This window comes from Vulpes lagopus, chromosome 11 (assembly GCF_018345385.1).
Source record: "Vulpes lagopus strain Blue_001 chromosome 11, ASM1834538v1, whole genome shotgun sequence".
NCBI classification, from domain to species: Eukaryota; Metazoa; Chordata; class Mammalia; order Carnivora; family Canidae; genus Vulpes; species Vulpes lagopus.
In genome coordinates, this window is record NC_054834.1 from 88,211,344 (window position 1) to 88,231,667 (window position 20,324).

The window sequence follows — 20,324 nt, forward strand, 5'->3', positions numbered from 1 at the left end:
ACTGTGGTAAAGATGTTAATTTTCCTCAAAATGATCTATAGTTTTAATATAATCTGTATTAAAAAAATATTTAAAAAAATAAAATTGTCAGTTAGGGGCTCCTGGGTGGCTCAGGCAGTTGATCATCTGCCTTGGGCTCAGGTCAGGATCCCAGGCTCCTGGGATTGAGCTGCGTGCCAGACACCTGCTCACTGAGGAGTCTGCTTTTCCCTCTCCCTCTGCCCCTCCACCCAACTCATGCTCTCTCTCTCTCTCTCTCATAAATAAATAAATAAATAAATAAATAAATAAATAAATAAATAAACCTTGAAAAATAAAATTGTCAGTTAGATGAAAGTATTCAAGTCTTACATATTCCTGCTGATTTTCTGCCTAGTACTATTATTTTTTGAGACTAGTTGGAGAACTTAACACCAGGTTGAAATCTCCAACCATATTTTTTTCCCCAATCATAATTTTTTTAAATTTATTTATGATAGTCACAGAGAGAGAGAAAGAGAGAGAGAGGCAGAGACACAGGCAGAGGGAGAAGCAGGCTCCATGCACCGGGAGTCCGATGTGGGACTCGATCCCGGGTCCCCAGGATCGTGCCCTGGGCCAAAGGCAGGCGCCAAACCGCTGCGCCACCCAGGGATCCCCCCCGCCCAATCATAATTTTTTAATTATTTTACTTCTCCTCCAACTCTGTCGGGTTCTGCTTAATGTATTTGATCTCTGTTATTAGATGTATTTGTACTTATGATTGTTATGCATTTCTGATATTGACCCCTTTACTGTTAGAAAATGTCCCTCTTTGTTTTTCATAATATTTATCTTCTCAAATTTTGTTTTAATATTAATATAGCCACTTCATCTGTATGATCATTGTTCACACAGTGTATCTTTTTCCGTCTTTTTATTTTCAACATATATACACCTTTGTATTTAAAGTGAGTGAGTGTTGGAACATCTGAGTGGCTCAGGCAGTTAAGCATTTGCCTTTAGCTCAGGTCAGGATCTCAGGGTCCTGGGATGGAGACGCCCCACTTCTCTCTACTCAGTGGGGAGTTTGCTTCTTCCTCTCTCTCTGCCCCTACCCATGCCCTCCTACCCCACTCATTCGTGCACACACACACGCTCTCTCTCAAATAAATAAATTAAATTTAAAAAAAAAAACACAAAACTTTCCCTTTGGTACTGGGTTTTAATATTTGACCATGATAGGTCTGGGACATGAATACCTTGTCTTTTTTCTTATTGAAATACACTGAGATTCTTGGATTTATTGTTTAATACCAAATTTGAGACAGATTTGGCCATTATTCTTCAGATATGTTTCCTACCCCCTTCTCCCCTCTTTATAAGACTCTCATCGTAATATGTTGGCACATATGATATCGGCTCACAGGCATCTCAGATACTATTCACTTTTCTTCAGTTATTTTCTTATATTTTCTTCATGGGATTATTTCTATTGATCACTCTATTTTCTATTGTTCTATTTTCAAGTTCACTGATCCTTTCTTCTGCCATCTTATATCTGTTTATCTTATATCTGCTATTGATTTCAACTAGTGGATTTTTTTCTCTTTCATTTCTGTACTTTTCAACTCCAGAACTTCCATTTGTTCCTTTTTAATAGTTCCTTTTTTTTTTTTTTTTTTTTTTTTATTTATGATAGTCACAGAGAGAGAGAGAGAGGCAGAGACACAGGCAGAGGGAGAAGCAGGCTCCATGCACCGGGAGCCTGATGTGGGATTCGATCCCGGGTCTCCAGGATCGCGCCCTGAGCCAAAGGCAGGCACCAAACTGCTGCGCCACCCAGGGATCCCAATAGTTCCTATTTCTTAATTGATTTCCTATTCATGACTTTTCATACTTTTCTTCAATTCTTCAGGCAAGGTTTCCTTTAACTATTGAAATATTTTCAAAAGCTGTTTTGAAATCTTTGTCTGATAAACAAAAGATCTAGGCCTCCTTGGAGATAGTCTATTCACTGTTCTTTGTTGTTTTCTTTTGTTTTCCCTGAGTGTGGATGATGCCTTCCAGTTTCTCTGAATGGTTTGTTGATTGATTGATTGATTGATTTTGTTAAAAGTAGATATTTTAGATTATATATTATAGCAACTCTGGATTATGAGTCATTGTGGGGTTTTCTTTCCCCCTGAGGATTTCACTTCTGGATGTTTTTCTTTTCTTTTTGTTTTTCTGTTTGTTTATTTCAGTTTGTCTGGAATTCATCTTTGGAAACTGTTTTCCCCATAGGGTGTGGTTGTTGATGTCTTTCTTTAGTATTTTTTTAATCATAATTTTAAATTTTAGCCTGATGTCCAATGCATCATTCCCATGTGTCAGTTTCGTAATCATCCAGTGACTAGACAGAGGGTTCAAGCTCCTTGAGCCAATATGGCTCCCACCCTGTACGTGGGTTGAGGACCAAGCTGAGACAGTTTTCAAGTTAAGAGATTGGATGTTTGAGTTATCTTTAGCTAGACTTCCACTTGATGTCCCAAGCCCAGTAACTCAGTCTTTTTTCTTGTTACTATACTCCAGTTTCCTTGCCTCAAAAACCCGCCACATATTTATTTTTAAAGATTTTATTTATTTATTCATGAAAGACACACACAGAGAGGCAGAGACATAGGCAGAGGGAGAAGAAGGCTCCCTGCAAGGAGCCTGATGTGGGACTTGATCCTGGACCCCGGGATCACACCCAGAGCCTAAGGGAGACGCTCAACCACTGAGCCACCCAGGCATCCCAAAAACCTGCTACATATTAATGTCTAAGGCCCAGTCTTATTGTCTAGCTGAAGATGTAACATTGTATTCATCCCAAGCAGCACCCTAACACTGGCTACTTGGCCTGGATAACCACCTCCTCACTCTCAGTAGCCTTTTCTGATACTGGGTTCTCTCTCTTACGCCTATCAGTTCCTGCTGGCCTGTGCCATCAGCAAGAAAGCTCCCAATGAAGATGAATAAGGACAATCGAGGGAAGAAATTTCAAAGAGATCATGCTTTATTGATCATGCTATTTCTTGTGCCTGTTACAGTGTGGTGTTTCACTCTTCATAATCATCCAACAGGTATTTGTATCATTACATTAAGTAAAATGTAAAATGACTACAATCGTTTTCTGTAGTTATCACCTTAACCTGATGTAAATTTTTAAGTTTCCAAAAGTAAATTATAAAGTTTCTAAAAGTCTTAGGAAAGTTTGATGATTTCTGAGCCTGTTTTTGATATAGCACTTATCAATCCTAGAATGAACTTTAAGAGTAGTATAAAAACTTCAAATATTCAACTTTATGTATTCAAAAACTTATATGAGATACATGAAGTTATATAACAAAAATATCATATCTAAATAAAGAATCTTTTTCTGTATTAGCAATGGGCATGGCCTTAGTAATTAACCATAATGGCAAATACTCTCACAAAGATATCCATGAAATAATGATTCTTTCCTAGAATAATATGCATATTAATTAGTTCCTATAGCACTTGAGGGACTTGTGGTCTATTCCCACAGCAAGGTCAGGAAATGCATCTACCTTAGCAGCAAATTTAAAAATCTTGAAGCAAGTTGGGGTCACAGAGAAGACTGGGCACCCCAAGGGAAGAGGAAAACCAGAGGTAGAAATATTTCACAGCCCTGAAATTACACCATGTAACCTAATCAATGGACTATATTTGTAAGTACCCTAATCTCCATTACCCACAATTGGAATGGACAGTTCTGTTCAATTAGTACGTGATGAGGGTGGGTTTCAATTTAGTCTTGAAAATGCCTGTGTGCCACATTGAAATTCAAATATCCAAATGAGAAGCCTCAAGAGGATTAAAATTTAGCAACCAGTATCCATTGAGGTATAATAATAAAAGAAGTTTGCTCACTAGAATTTTAAACTTGAGTTATAATTTACTCTAAGGTAAAAATGCCAAAATTACCTCAACTTTGTTCACAAATTGCTACTTAGCTTTTAGAGTCTAGAGAGCTCCTGAATATAGAAACCTTCATACACAAATCAACAAATGAGTTCTCTTTCACTTTTATAACACAGAAATGACATGCTGATGCCAAAGGACTATGTCCATACTTATTAATCTTTGATTTCCAAATATCTAAACTTGTTCAAGTGGATTATACATATACATATGCTCATCTGAAGCATGTCAAGTTAATTATGAAAAGTTAAATTATGTATTTGAGTGCTGCAAAATATTAAATTGTCCTAAATTTCCTTAAAATATTAAAATGTCATTAGAAACATAATAAATTCAAGGCAAATAATTCCAAAGTATAAATAACTCTGGAGCACGATAAAAGTCATTCAAAGGGTAAACTCATATATTTGGAGAAGGTGTACAAACTTTTTTATTATTAAAGTAAAAGTTTCTTGATCAGATACTCTCTACATGGCCTTCACTTGGAAGATTTGGAGACTGAGGAACTAGAAGATTCTTTAGTGTAAGGAAAGAATATTGTTACCTATTGTACCAGTGACCCTAAGAAAATGATATACTTCCAAAACATCATATGTGTGTTGGAAGGAATCAAGAGGCAAGTAGCCAAGATGGCATTTTTAAACCATGTGTCTAGAAACCTTGGTTATTGTCCTTGTTTTGTCACTAAATAACCTTGGGGAAATAACTTGATTCTCTGGGTTTCAATGTCTTCATCTGCACATCAGGTTATTAGAATCAGATGATTTAACCGAGGTTCTAACATGACCACTTGTCTGGATCTGGCCAGTAGATTCATTTGGTTTAAAACAGGGTTTTTATTTTATTTATTTATTTAAGATTTTATTTATTTATTCATGAGAGACACACAGAGAGAGGCAGAGACACAGGCGGAGGGAGAAGCAGGCTCCATGCAGGGAGCCCAATGTGGGACTCAATCCCAGGACCCCAGGATCATGGCCTGGGCTGAAGGTGGCGTTAAACCGCTGAGCCGCCCAGGGATCCCTAAACCAGTGTTTTTAAACAACAGCAAAAATTGTTAATTAAAAGATTTCACATAAAAATCTGGATTTCTTTTTTTTTTAATGGAAAATCTAGTACAATACTGTGCCAGAATCCCCATGAGGCAACAGTCAGCTTGAGCTGGGTAGTGACTTCCCTCTACAGGTGCAAGCTCCTTCTAGTCGGTTTCCATTCCACTCTTCCGTATTAAACATGCATATACACTCTCATCTAGCCCATTTTGCTGATTTCCTGCATCTGGCTAACCCTGTAGGCAGTTGATTTTATCTCTAATTTAGTAGGTCCTTTCAAGTTTGAAATTCTGTGACTAATTTTTTTTTTTTAAAGGACTTTGTGATTCTTTTTTTTTTTTTTAATTTTTATTTATTTATGATAGTCACAGAGAGAGAGAGAGGCAGAGACACAGGCGGAGGGAGAAGCAGGCTCCATGCACCGGGAGCCCGATGTGGGATTCGATCCTGGGTCTCCAGGATCGCGCCCTGGGCCAAAGGCAGGCGCCAAACCGCTGCGCCACCCAGGGATCCCTCTGTGACTAATTTTATAAGAATACATTCTATATAATATGTAAGGATACATTAACCTGTTAGTACCTAGAATGGTAAGCTTCTACTTAAGACACTAATACCAGAGAGAATGAGTAAGAGAATAATTATGCTCCAGCAGATAGATACATTCCAGGAAAATTAGAGAACAGGGTATTGCTCATTTGGGTGAACTTGGACTAACAAGCAGAACATAAAGATTCCTAGGAAATGTGGACATAGGAAAGATAAGGCACTTACAATTTGGGGAAGGAAGGACAAAAAATAAATTTTAAATGGATTCAAGAAAGGAAAGATTGGTTTATCAAGTGGAGGCCTGACACTACTAACCTCATGCTATTCCCTGGTTTGTTAAACCTCATGGCTTAGAAGCTGCTAGGCATCTCCTCCATTATAAGGAAGAGAACATTTAGGCTCATAAAGATTAAGTAACTTGCCCAATGCACCGTAAATGGTAACTGTCAGAAGCAGAATTTGAATCTAACTCAAAAGTCACAATTCTTTCCATACTACCAGACAAACAGTTACTTCTTGGCTTGGCCTATAGCCAACCCGGCTTGGGAGAGAATGAACCTACTTCTGTTTCATTTGCAGATATATGACAAAGTTCTACTGTTTTGTTTAAAATGTCCTTTCCAATAAGTATAAATATCTAAAATCTGGACCCTAAATCAATTACCAATTGAAAATTGGAATATCTTCCCCGAAATTATAGTCGTATCATAATCAACAACATCAGTGGGCCCAAATATTTTAAGGTCATTCATTCATCTTGAAAAGTCTAGAAGTTTCTATTTCCAAAAAGTGAGGGAAAGCCAAGAAGACACGCCTTACGGTAATTCTTAAATACCAGGAAGAATTTTGAACACTAAGAACTTGTCTAATCTGATTTCATACATTTCATGGATGTTCACATTAATGCTTATTCAGCCATATTCTGTTTTCACAAATTGACAATTATAATGAAAATCTTTAAGTACTCATTGGTGAAAACACTCATAGACATAATAAAAAGCTGAATACCTAGCTCTTCTAAATTTTTGTAGAGTAATGGAGAAAAATATAACATGTGTCATAATTCTCTTGATCTCTCTTGAAAAAAAGAGGGGCTCTAATTACACATGAAATCAAAAGGAGGCAAATACTATCTATCCAAAGTGTGGTTATATATATTTTTTTTTTTGAAGGTTCACTGTATTCCTTTATGGTCATCACTACTTGCAATTCAATCTTAGAAAAAAATAATCCAGCTACCTACAGTAGTAGGTATTTATTCAGTCATGTTTATCTCTTAACATATTACTGTTTCAGCAGGCCACACACTCATAAAAGACTAAATTTGATAAATAGTTAAATTAGATAACCAGCTGCACAAATACCTTACATGATGAGTTCTTCTGGGTTTTAGAGATGAGAAATATAAGAAACATTTATGTATGTTATGATCCAAATTTAAATCTCTTTCACTTTAAAAACAAGGCCAAATAGCAAAGCCTCCCCTACTGTTGTGCTCCATAGTATAACATCTCTTGATTACCCTGACAGAGTTCCAGTCACAGGTTGTGAGTCAGAAAGAGGATTTTCAATGTCCAGCAGCTAAATGTGTCAGCCATGACATTTCTGAAAGTTCTATTTTTATATACAGAGAGCAGGAAAAATCACTTCTTTGTATCTGTCCTTTGCAAAACTCTCAGTTTAACTCCAGCTTTAGATATGTACAATGGTGACTGCATTCTTAGTTAACATGACAAGCAACTGACATTTTTAAACTGGAATAATGCATGTAATGAAAAAATAATCTACACAAGTTTGTTCCTTCTGCATTCTTATTCCCTCTTTCAGTCATAAAGGCTGTTAAAATGCAGTTGAAATAATACAAAATGCAATTCAAATCTCACTATTGTCCTAATCCCTTTTTTCCTACTCTTATACTGCTTATCTAAAAATGTTGAAATGTAACTTGCTTGAGTTATAATATTATGTGAATTAAGAGTCAGTATTGTTTGGAAGCTCCTTTTAATTGGTCTACAGGGAGGTTTTCTGTATATATTAAAATGATTGTGTGTCTGAATTATAACGAACCTACCTTTAAACTTCTTTTGTGTTTAAATACGTATTCGAGGCAAACCATTTTAATACCCCTTCGAATAGGCTTTATTACTAAAGGTATTGGTTTGGCAATCTGGGCAGAAATGGAAATTTCTGATTGGCTGTCACATCACTGTCAGTGAAGCCCAGGAAGTGCGTGGCTCTGGCTGTTTTCCTTATTTTTATTTATAAATTCTGTTTCATAACAGCAATAAGATGCTTCAGGCCTTGCAGTTCTGGGGGATTATTGCACTTGTCAGGTGGTAAAAATCACTGGTCCCTCTGCCTTGTGCCTCAGAACGCCACTAGAGGCATGTAATCACAGAGAAATGCAATTCCTAGAATTTCTTAATGCTTTATGATGACATATCTAACTTTTAAAATAAATCATTTATTTGGAAGGCTGGAGGTGTCATAAGGGTAGCTAAGGGAGGGGGAAGAAATCAAAGTGTAGATCACGGAGGCAGAGAGAAATGACCAAGTTGTGGTCATCTTACAATGAGTCTTGAAGGAGACAAATATCTACAATAATGCATATTTGATGTTAAAATTTACACGTTGGGCTGTGATTAGCCAACATATTTGTGTATTCATATAAATTGCCTTACCATAATATTTTGTTTTCTCCCTTACAAATAAACATTGATATGTTTATAAGCCAAAACATACATGATATACATGGCAAGTGGAAATGCATGCACATCACATATGAAAAAAACGTAATTTGCGTACACTAAAGGGAAGGCTGCATGCTATTATTTTTAATTTAAGAAAATCTGATTTGATATAACTAACATAATGCCAAAATTTAAAAATATTGAAATATATACTTGTGAAAAGTATAAGCAGACTGATTTTTTAAGTAAATGGAATGTAAAACTCAGATTCAAACTATACAACAAAACCTGAAGTTTCTATTTCTAAATAATTGTGTGTAAGTTTCTATATCTTAACAATTGTTCTAAATAACAATGTAAACCGAAGGAGACCAAATTATCTTTTCAGGGACAGAATACCAAAGTTTATCTTGGCAAATGGCCAGTTTGAGGTAGGGGGTGTTTATGGCCTGGGGAGTTACTGTAGCAATAGAAAAAGATTAATAATTTGCACATGTGAGATTCTTGGAAGGCAGGATACAGCTGTAAAGAATTAACCCCTCTTGAGAGATGTAAAAACACAGAGCAGCTGTTGGGAGGGACTAAAGACCATTCAGGCTGTACCAGTTCTCCAAGTGAAGCAGAGAAAGTGCATTTGGGGACTAACAAGCTTTTGTCTTGGCTCCGCATAAATGGGAAGATAACTTTAAAAAAATTAAGACAAAAGGAGCCAATTGTGCCCAATTCAAATGTATTATTGAAATGTTAAGTAAGGACTGCAATGAGTTGTTTAAAGAAATCTAGTACTACAATGCCTTGCTCAAGATGACCGAACATGCAGCCATTCTGTTAAAGGAAGGGTACGGTACCTCCCTGTGATGAAGCCCTAGACCTCGAACTTTCTGAAATGTCCCTTTATTCACTGACAAGGACTAATTTTTCAGAATACACCCCCCTCAAAGTAATCAAGCTAAAACATTTTGTCAATGGCTGTCAACTTAACTGAAATTTGTGTTTGATTTTTGCTTCATGGGAAGAAAAGTGGTTGCCATGCTTCAAAGAAGCCCAACATAACTTTTTAAAGATCTTAAAACACAGGTTTAAAGAGTGAAGATATTATTGAAAACATTTTATGACATTTCCTTAAAACAAATTTCATTCATTCCAATGTTCTTTGATCTTTAAGCAGATAAGGAGAAAATACACACCTGACTTAGTGTGTAACTCAGTACCTTTATGTTTCCTTCAAAATCATAGGTCAGTGGTTCTTAAAGTATGATCTCAGTTTCCCTGGGAGTCCCTACGATTCCTTCAGAGGCCTCATGGGGTCAGGCTTATATTCATCATAATACTAAGACTCCCCCCCCCTCCCAACGCAGTGATGGTCTCATAAGTGTTCAGTGGACTTTCCAGAAGTGGACGTGACATGTGATGGCATCATCACACTGGTAGCTAATGGAATGTGTGCTTGCATATTCTTGCGGGGCGGGGCAGGGGGATTTTTCTAAGTAAACTAATCAATAATTTTTAAGAGTATAAACAAATCTTGAGACCAAAAACTTTGAAAAATATTAAAGTATGGTCACTGGGTTAATCTCACAGTAACATCTTTCCATTCCTTTGATGTTTTCAATGCTTTCTACATTGTGGTAAACACATTGCAGTTGACTATCATGATCAAAGAATATAAATTATCTATCCTATAGCTGCAGATCCTTAAAATCCATGAAGTAAAATCATGTTTCATCAATAGCTTATGAAATAGATAAGAGTAGGAATCACAGATCTGCTTATAGGATGGCTCTTAAGACCCCTCCAGATCATCCTGGACTTCTCTTGAAACTTTATGAAAACCACCACGTTAGATTTTTCATATATATATATATATATATATATATATATATATATATACATACACACACACACATATATATATATAAATATATCGTGTCTGTGTGTGTGTGTATGTCATGCAGGTTAAGTCTGACATTAATGTCTTATATTCCATGTCAAAAGGCCTTGTATCTAAGCCATTCTGGCTCTATTTGGAATATGAACTTAACTTGCCTCACTTACAAGTATGTGACCCTCTTCAAGCCTCTCAATTTCTTTATATGCATAGTGGGATAATATCTCTTTTTATACCTCACAGGATTGTTATTGAAGCCAAATAGAATTATAAATGTAGAAGAACACACATACACACACATAAAGTGCCCTCTTTATTCATTCTGAATTTTCCTCAAGAATTCTCTTCTAAAACCTCACTTTGGCAAGCACCTCAGTGAAGGAAGATAAGATTCACTAGGGAGTCTTCCGTTAACATTGTCCCCCAAATAGAGACAAGAAAGCAAACAGGAGAATGAATATGACAGAAAAAAATAGGAGGGGAGTAAGCTTTCAGGAAAGGTATGTCCTAAGATGACAGTGATTCTGCTTAAACTCTCCTCCTTCCATTGCTCAACCCAGTTAACCACCCCTTTAGTGGGCATATTGTAAATAGAAAGTGAGGGGTATCAAAAATTTTATTTCCCCAAATATCATACACATGAGAATTATTATTTGAGGTTTCAAAATTTATTTCAATTGAAGAGTATGCCTACTGTGCTCCTATTTCAGATAAATAGAAAAATGCAACAGGGTGAATAGCTTTCTAGGGTCACAAAAGCAAAAAAAAAAAAAAAAAAAGAAAAAAAAATGCATAACAGCTAAAACTGTGTTAACAATTTTTGAGACTAATCTATATTACATTTGATCTAATCACTGTACTGTTTTCCTCATTAGGCAGTTGTTACTAGACCATCTTCCCTTTTCCACAAATTCTTCGGTCTTCAACCTCTACCACCAATACCTCAACTTTTATCTACAGCTCAGTTATATGTTTGGTGAGGGAACAGGACTTCGACAGCAGTATGATCTTTTTGAGGAATAGGTCAGTCTCCTACTGTGTTGGAATCTGCAACCTTCTTGGGGTTGCCTGGCCCAGATATTTTTTGCTAGACCAAGAACTGAACGTGGTCATTATTTTCAGACTTCAGAGAGACATTCACAAGCAGGTCTGATCTATCTAAAGCTACATTAAAAGCTCCTGAATACCATTCCTATTAACCAGTGTATTTCTAATAATTTCTTTTCACTGAAAATAGCACCACACACAAATAGAGGAATAGAAGCATTTGTCAAGCTGTGTTAGTTAATAGTAACTCTAATATAAAGATTACAGAATGTTCAGGGAAAATTAACCTAATGATTAAACACAATCCTATGTATAATTAACACAATAATGTTTTGCATACCAACTCATTCTATTGTCTAAAACAGCATTTATCACACAAAATAGAATAATAAAAGTTGACTTATGCAATATTCTTTATCACAACATTGCTTACACTATTTATCTAATACACTATTAAAAAATAAACAGGGGCATATTAAAATTTTTAAGAGCTTATTTGAGCAAAAATCAATTTGAATCAGGCAGCATCCAATCTAGCAGATACAAAGGAGCTCTGAGGAGCTGTATAAAATCAAAGACTTTTATAGGCAGAGTAGAGCAGGAACAAGGAAGTTATATTGGGGCAGAAAAGCACATTGGTTATTGCAAAGTTATTTTCCTTTAATGGATGCCAGTGGTCTAACAGGCAGATCACCTAACTAGTCCTGATTAGGACATTCCTTTTTTCTTTCTTTCTTTCTTTTTTTTTTTTTTTTTTTTTTAAATGTATTTATTTGAGATAGAGAACAAGCATGTGGGTGGTGGTGCAAAGGGAGCCGAAGAAGCAGGCTCTCCACTGAGCAGGAAGCCCAATGCTGGGCCCAGGACTCTGGATCATGACCTGAGTTCAAGGCAGACACTCAATCAACTGAACCACCCAGAGGCCTCTGATCAGGTCATTCCTGATTGAGTAGTTTAAGATTCCATTTCTAGGAGAGCCAAAACTGTAATTGTCTCTGTTTAGTGATATAAGGGACACCACTTTGGGCCTGTTCGTCTTGTTTTTAACAGTGTACAGGACCTTTGCAAGCTGGGTGAACTTTATTATCCCATTTACAAATCATGATAATAGACAAAGTAGTTACATAATGTTCCTGGACTCACATCCCAATCACTGCTACTGCTGAAATTAGAGCAGAGAATTTTTGCTTTCTAGTTAGGTTCTTAAGCTTCTTTGTTTCCTTGAAATTGTTTCACTATCAGAAATGTTTTCTGTCGCCCAAGGCATTGTTTACTGAATATCTTCTGTAAGCCAGGGACTTTTATACATGTTGTCTCATTAAACCCTCATAAACCACCTTGTTAGAAAATGATTATAGATGAGTCCACTGAAGTTCAGAGATGTTAGATAATCTGCCAGACTTGAACATAACCAAATCAAGATTCTAGGCCCAAGTTCAAGAATCTTTCTTCACTACTTTGCCTCAATTTCTTCTGTTACAAGTCTAAAAGAAAAAAGCATTTCTGCAAATAATCACATATAACCCATAGAGGGTAATGTAGCCCAAGACAGGGGCATCTGGCTGGCTCAGTCAGTAGAGCATTTCTGCTCTCCAGGTGCTGAGTTCCAGAGCCATGTTGGGGGTAGAGTTTTCTTTTCTTTTCTTTTCTTTTTCTTAAAGATTTATTTATTTATTCATTCATGATAGACAGAGAGAGGCAGAGACACAGGCAGAGGGAGAAGCAGGCTCCATGTCAGGAGCCCGACGCGGGACTCGATCCCGGGACTCCAGGATCGGGCTTCGGTCCAAAGGCAGGTGCCAAACCGCTGAGCCTCCCAGGGATCCCCTGGGGGTAGAGTTTTCTTAAAAAAATAAATAAATAAATCCCCCCCAAAAAAAATTTAAAAAATTAAAAATTAAAAATAAATCCCAGGACAATCTAACAATAGCTTGTTTAAAGTAAGAAAAAAAAAATAACACAACAAAACCAAAAAATAGTAAAATCAATAGGAATAGGAAAAATCAATAGGAAAAAATGAGAAGAAATTTTAAACAACCGATTTCAAAGCAAGAATCAAGATTTAGCAACTACATATTGATCTCTTCCTATGTCAGGAATCATGGTAAATCCCTGGCCTCATAAAGTTTACTCTCTAGAGTAATCTGATATAGAAATGAGGATATGTGAGCAAGGAAAAAAAAACGGAAAGGAAAGGTTAAACACAAACGCACAAAGAATCAGAGAGGAGAACCAAACGAGTCGGGCAAGGAAGGCTCTGCTATGTGCTTTACCATCATTCTCTTCGTTATGTAGAGTCAGAGAGACAACTGGAAACTTGTTGATTTTCATTGACATAGACTAAGGTGTATGTTCAGGAGGGGCTGTTCTTACCTGGGACTTTGAAAAGCATTCAGCCAATCGGGTCCACAGGCAGCAGAACCCGTTCCCAATTGGCTCCTCCCCAGACAGGAAGTCCCGCCCTCCCCCGGAAATGATGGAGGCTGGACTCGGAGGCCAGGCCGGAGCTGGTAAGACAAGACCATTAAAGTTGGATTAACTGTGGGTGAGGCCTTGGAGCGTTCATGAGCTTTTTTAAAAAATGTTTCTGATAACGAGTCTGATTACGGTAACTCCTTCAGCACCCTGAGGGGCTGTGTGGAGGGGCCTGTTTGGAAGTTTAGAGGCCGAGAAGCGCGTGCTTACCTCGCAGGCGGCCGCAGTGGGGCAGGCGTCAGCGCGGTGGGCGGGGCCTGGGGCGGGGCGGAGGTGGGCGGGATCGGAGGCGGGGGCGGGGTCTGAGCCCAGGGGATGGTGGGTGGGGCCTGGGCCCCGGGGGCGGAGGTAGGCGGGGTCTGGGAACGGGGGGGGGGGCCGCGGGATGCGGTGGGCGGGGCCTCGGTTCAGTGGGTGTGGCTGTGGCAGGTGGGCGTGGCTTAGGGTAGGGTAGTGGGCGGGGCCTGGGGCGGTGGGGGGGGCCTGGGGCTGGGGAATGGGGTCTGGGGACCGGGGGTGCTGCAATGGGCGGGGCCCGGGGCCCAGGGTGGGCGGGGCCTGGGCTAGGGGCGGTGGTCGGGGCGGGACCCCCCCCTTGACTTGCCTTTGGGGCAGTCCGCCGCCGTGGAGGGCTCGGTTTTCTGGGATGTGCAAGCAGCGCGCCCCATAGTTGAGCTGACTAGTCACGACTCAGCTGAAGTCGTCCCGGAGTAAACACACTAGCTTTACTGGGGGAAAAAAAGAAAAAAGGTTCTGAAACATGTACTGCTCTATCCTCTTTCGTTAAGCACTTCCGGAGGTGGACCTAGAGGTCTGTTTATCTTTCCAAAGAACAGAAGATCGACGGGGGTGGGGGAGGGTGGTTAAAATTCTTTTGCTCAGGAAAAATCTATGGATATTGAGTACTTGATAATTTCTGTGTGTGTGTGTGTGTGTGTGTGTGTGTGTGTGTGTGTTTTGGTTTTTTTTTCAAGTGGGGACTGGAGAATGGCTCAAGCTGGACTCAGTAACTCGCCTCATTTGCCTTCCCGTTGTAATTACTGCTCAAGAGGGAGACTAAGTTGCTTACTTCTAGCTCCCAGGCTGCTCGGGGGTGGCTGTTGTTAGAGTCCCCCTGAGATGGTGATTCTTCTGGGTCAGTCCGAAGAGACAGCCTGCAACAATGGCAGTCCCCAGGGTGACACTCTCGAGGGGGCCTAGATTCAGCTGTCAGTCACCTTCAGCCCAGAGCCATCAAATCCATTTACACAAAAGCTGGTTATCACAAACCTTTTGAAAAGCTAAGAGGAGATTTACCCATCCTTGAATCTTCCTTCTTCTTTTTTTTTTTTCTTTGATTCCCTCATTTCTCTTATCTTTCTTTTTTTTTTCCCTAACCACCTCTGGGAACTTCTGGGATTTTTTTCCCTTCTTTTGTTCCACCCTAGAGCTTACACTATTGTTATCATAAAGCTTGAGCATAAGCTTGAATATAACCCTCAAGATATACAGAAATAAATACCTGGTACTCTTGTATGGAAACTTTTCATTCTAGTATTTTTGTCTCCAAAAGGGTAGGATTTTCTGGGGGTTGGGGAAGGCTTGTTTCATGCTCTAATGTTGCGGAACTGAAATTCTGTGTAGTATTTTAAATATTACTTTAAGCATACCTTTGTGTATGCATATTTCATATAGCTTTCCTATTGCATATATATATGTATATATATATATATATATATACATATATATATGCATATACTTCTTTTTTTTTAGACTTTTACACTCAGGAGACTATGACATAAAAACCTGAATTAAAAAAAAAAAAAAAAAAACCTGAATCAGTTTGCAACTGAATTGACCCCCAACAACTTATACAAAATGTGAAGACATTTTTAATCTAAATACTGCTGAATTTCAAATATAGCAATTCTTTAGGTGAATTCTCTAACTTCGTAACTATAAGGAACCGATTTCCTTTCCCCAGGAAAAGGAGAAATTCCGGTCTTGCTCTAGAAATTCTGATCTTCTCTACGTAATAGCATTATTCTAAAACATTTAATCTAACAAATTGAAAGGCAGTTTTAGTAAGTGAAGGTGTAAATAAAATATTGCATTGAGGTATAAATGTTTTTGTAGAATTTGCTAGAATTAGAATAACAAAGTATTGCCTAGATAATGCCGAGAGGGAGTAATTATAATGAGTTTGTCAATTATAAGAAATTTTAGTTCATAACTATAGATCGAGGCAGCAGATATCCTAAGCTTGGTAGCCATGTGAGTCCTGGTAAGAAGAGCAGGTCAAGAAAAATCTACCCTTATGGCAAAAATACACTTATAAGGAGCAAGACAAGTTGGCATGCTATTGCAGGCCATGTCACCAAGACCAGTACTAACTGTAACAGTCGCATATGAAAGACCCCAAGTTAGTTCAGACCCCCATCTGGTCCCTGATCCCCTTCCAGTGACTACCAAAAGAACACCCAATATTCCATTTTGTTCTTTCAACATTATTGAGCGTTTGCTACTACTTGCCAGAATATAATAGCAAAACATCTTAAGTTACTTACAGGTAGTGAAAAGAACCAGCGCCAGGTAGGCTTTTGAATGTGCTCAAAAATAGATTGTTGTCAACAAAACAATGAAATCTTATTTCATAATCTTAAAATTACTTTGCCCACTCAGACTATATAATGTGTCAACTTTGTTCCAGGTTTGAGAATACAAAAATCAACAAAATTGGAACTGTCTCATCATAGCTTACAGCTTCACTGATTCAGTATCCGCTACTGTTATCTCTTCAGCAACTTAGACCTGCAGTTTGGTTTTTTTCCTGTCTCCTAGGCCTCTTTTCTAGACACTCCATTTTCTTCACGCCTTATTCCAGACATGTGAGTTTTTTGGTTTCTATTGTTTGCTTTCAGTTCTTGGAGCATGGCATCTCTTTTTCACCCCAAGGCCTTTGGGATGATTGTGGTTGAAGCTTATAAAGTTTTTTGTATGGTTTACTCCTGTAGTTTGAAGAAAGTAGAGGTAAATTATTAGCTTTTATGGTGGGATGTTAACTCTAGTTGGAAGATTTAGATCACTTAGTCCATTGGACTCTGGTAACATTGTATTAAATGCATGAAACAAACTTCATAGTGTCATTCATCTGTTGGATAGTTTCATTATTTGACTTATTTTTCTTTTAACCATTATCACAAAATGTGTATCTCAATACATATTACACAGATTATTCATTTTCTGAGGCTGCCCTGATAAATTGCCACAAATTGGGTGACTAAAACAACAGAAATGTATTCTTTCAGAGTTCTAGGGGGTAGAAACCTGAAACCAAGATGTCATGATGCTCCACTCTACCTCTGGGAGAGAATTCATTCTTGCCTCTCACCTAACTTGTTGACTGCCTACAATCCTTGGCATTCCTTAGTTTATAGCCACACCATTCTAATCTCTACTTTTACCTTTTTGCCTCCTCCTCTTCTGTCATGTGTTTCTCTTCTGTGTGTCTTTTTAAAGGACATGTGTCCTTGGATTTAGGGGACACCTAGCTAACCCAGGATGATCCCCTTTTCTCAAGATCCTTAACTTAATTACATCTGTAAGGACCTTTTTCCAAATAAGGTACCATATACAGTTTCTAGGAATTTTATGTAGACATGTCTTTTGAGGGACCACCATTCAACCCACTATATATGGGAGTTTACTAATTTCATATTTCATGGTTTTTATATGTTCGTTTTAAAAACAAATCACTCATGATGCCTTTAATACAGCTTTAAGGACTAATACATCTATTCAACATTTAACAGGAAGGCTGTATTTAATCCGTCAAATTTTGTGATTAGGAATTCATGAAAAATTTTGATGACCTGGTTCTAGGACTATAAGAGTTTTACTGAGGAAAGTATAGGATGTCATATATCCTTCCTTCATCCTTTTCTCTATAATGTAGGTTCATTTTCATAATCTGAGAGAAAGAGGCTGAGATAATGACTATCAAAATCAACCATAATGTTACAATCATTTGTTTGAAGTGCATTGACAAGGAATTAATAGTTTAATAGAAAAATGCATTAGAGAAACATGCAAATTTCAGTTAATAATAGGAGAGGGATGCCTGGGTGGCTCAGTGGTTGAGGGTCTGCCTTTGGCTCAGGGTGTGATCCTGGGAACCGGGATCGAGTCCCACATCGGGCTCCTTGCAGGGAGCCTGCCTCTCCCTCTGCCTATGTTTCTGTCTCTCTCTGTGTCTCTCATGAATAAATAAAAAATATTAAAAAAAAAAAAAACAATAATAGGAGAAATGTAGCAAAATCACATCCAGAATGGTCTTTTATGTATATATAAATTTTTATTTCTTATATTTAGTAGTTGCCTTACTTATAATAAAAGATTAAAGGGACAAATTTGTTCTTTATTATATAGATAATCAATAATTGTTGTTAGAAATAGACCCTGGTGTTTGTAGCTGACATATTGACAGATTACAACTGAACTGATTCATTCTAAAGATGATTACTTTTTTCATCTATATTCTTTCTTTTTGGGGGATTACATTTAGCCAAAATTATTTTCTTTAGGAAGTATACTTGGGAGTTGGGAATTAGAGTAATGAAAAGAATGTTAGGGAAGGAAACAATGGTTTAGAGAATGGCATTTCAAGGAAAGGAAAATGACATTGGAAACAAAACTGTGATGGAATTCAGAACAGTTATTTGTGAAAAAAATGTGTAAAAATACTGAAAAAAATAGTACTTAAATGGGAAAAAAATCACAATCTAATGCATTGTTTTATCCAATTGGAAATTAAAAGGCAATTCCTATTTCTAACTCAACTTTGTGGGATGTTCTGGTCATCGCAGTAATAAACATTAATTACCTAAATCTTTTCATCAATTACTTAGGATCTATTTGACCTAATCAGAGAGTTTTTCTGTCTTAGGTTTTCATTCTTAACATAGGAAAAATACCTATCATCCGTGCTTTTCCCAATAATAATGGAAAAAAAAAAAGTGTTTCATTTTTCCATCTGGTAGCAAACCAAGCACTTAGGGAGGCATATTAACTATATCACAGCAGTAGCAATTCACCAGGGCAGACTTAAGTTTGCCCAGAATAGTTTCTCTTTCCCTGATCACCAACCCTCCAATATTTGAGCTGTTAATTTAGTAGCAAGAAATGGTCAAGTCAGAGCAGAACAATATTGACAGAATTCTGGGAAATAGGTTGTTTGAACTGAGAAAGACTTCGTATTCAACAAGAATTGCCCATTATAGACAATTCTTAAAAGGAAAAATAGGTGATAGAGAAAGTTGAACCTGATGAGATTGGAAAAGGAAAATAGAAGACTATGTATGAGAGTTGTGTATGGGGTGTGTGTGTGTGTGTGTGTGTGTGTGTGTGTGTGTATGTGTGTGTGTTAACTTCAGAATCCTTGGTACCAGCAGAGTGTGAGAAAACACAGGAATATGTTGGAATCTATTTTGCAGCCTCAGCTCTATTGCATCAGTTTATTCTTTATGACCGTTTCCAACTATCTTTTTCTCACACACCAGCAACAGGATTTACTCAATGTTATTTCCAGAAGTAACACCTCAAGAAACACTTTCAGAAACAGTTTCTCAATTCCAACATACTGATACTTTTACCAGCCAGAAAAGGATTTCTGAAAATCATTTCAAAGACCAAAGTTTCTGAGCCCATAAAATATATATATATATTTAAAAGCCCTTGAAAATATATATATATGTGTATATATATACACACACATATACATATATATGTATATACAATGTACTACACATTAACATGGATGAAGAAAATTGGTAAAATGAATCAGAGAGCCCCAGAAACATCAGTGTTTTACCATTTATCTCTGAACATACTGGAATTTTGTCTAAAAAACTTGATTCTCTTTCAGTTATTTTTGGAACAGTCAAGCGGTATTGAGATTCTTTTGTAGATGGCAAGGTTTTATTTGGAAAGCCAGGATAAAGGTTTTCTTTTTACAAAAAAAAATCACTTTATTTGGCCACTGAAGTCCACTCCCTCCTAGGTTTGCATTTACTTTTTAAGGTATTTGTTCCTAGGTTCTTAAAATCTATAAAGAAAAATAAGCTCCTTGTGGAATATGGCTTACATGAATTTTTTTGATAGAAAGGGTGGCCCTTTTCCATTTTAAAATAACCACATATGTTACAAATGAGGGAATCTACTTTTCCATTGAATGTATTAATGTATGTAAGTATGTGTTCATGTACATATGTGTCTTTATTGTTTTTATTCCCTTCTTTCCAAGGAGAGATGTGTATATTACAGAGTTTAATCATCAAGATCATCATTGTAGATCTGAACCATGAAAAAATTCTGGAAACTGTTGGTTAAAATTGAAAATAAAACTCAGGTCTGAGATCTTAGCCATCGAAAACCTTGAAATCTCATAAATTAAGCATCATCGAGCCTGGTCCCATCTTTCATAACAGCTCTCCAGAGAAAACCTAAAAGCCAGGGCACTCTAAGATGAGCTGCGGATGATTCAGTAGGTGGCACAATTTTCACTGAGTCAGTACTGAACTGATGCCCCAGCATGGTATGAGGGGGCACTGCACTGCTGGAGGTGTCGTCTAATGGATGAGGGTAAAACCAAGGTCTTGACCACCAGCAGTTATTAAAAATCCCATGGCACTTTTCAAAAGAGTAAAGATGATGTTAAACCCT

The 20,324-nt window shown here is 37.5% G+C and overlaps 1 long non-coding RNA gene across 1 annotated transcript in view; it reads left to right on the plus strand.

The window, feature by feature from the left end:
* The first annotated feature begins 13,616 nt into the window (after positions 1 to 13,616).
* The window catches only part of LOC121501757, a 41,213-nt gene continuing 34,505 nt past the window's right edge, over positions 13,617 to 20,324 (plus strand). The window contains exon 1 of the long non-coding RNA XR_005990678.1: positions 13,617 to 13,660. This is a non-coding gene — a long non-coding RNA (uncharacterized LOC121501757). The remainder of the gene's footprint in view (positions 13,661 to 20,324) is intronic.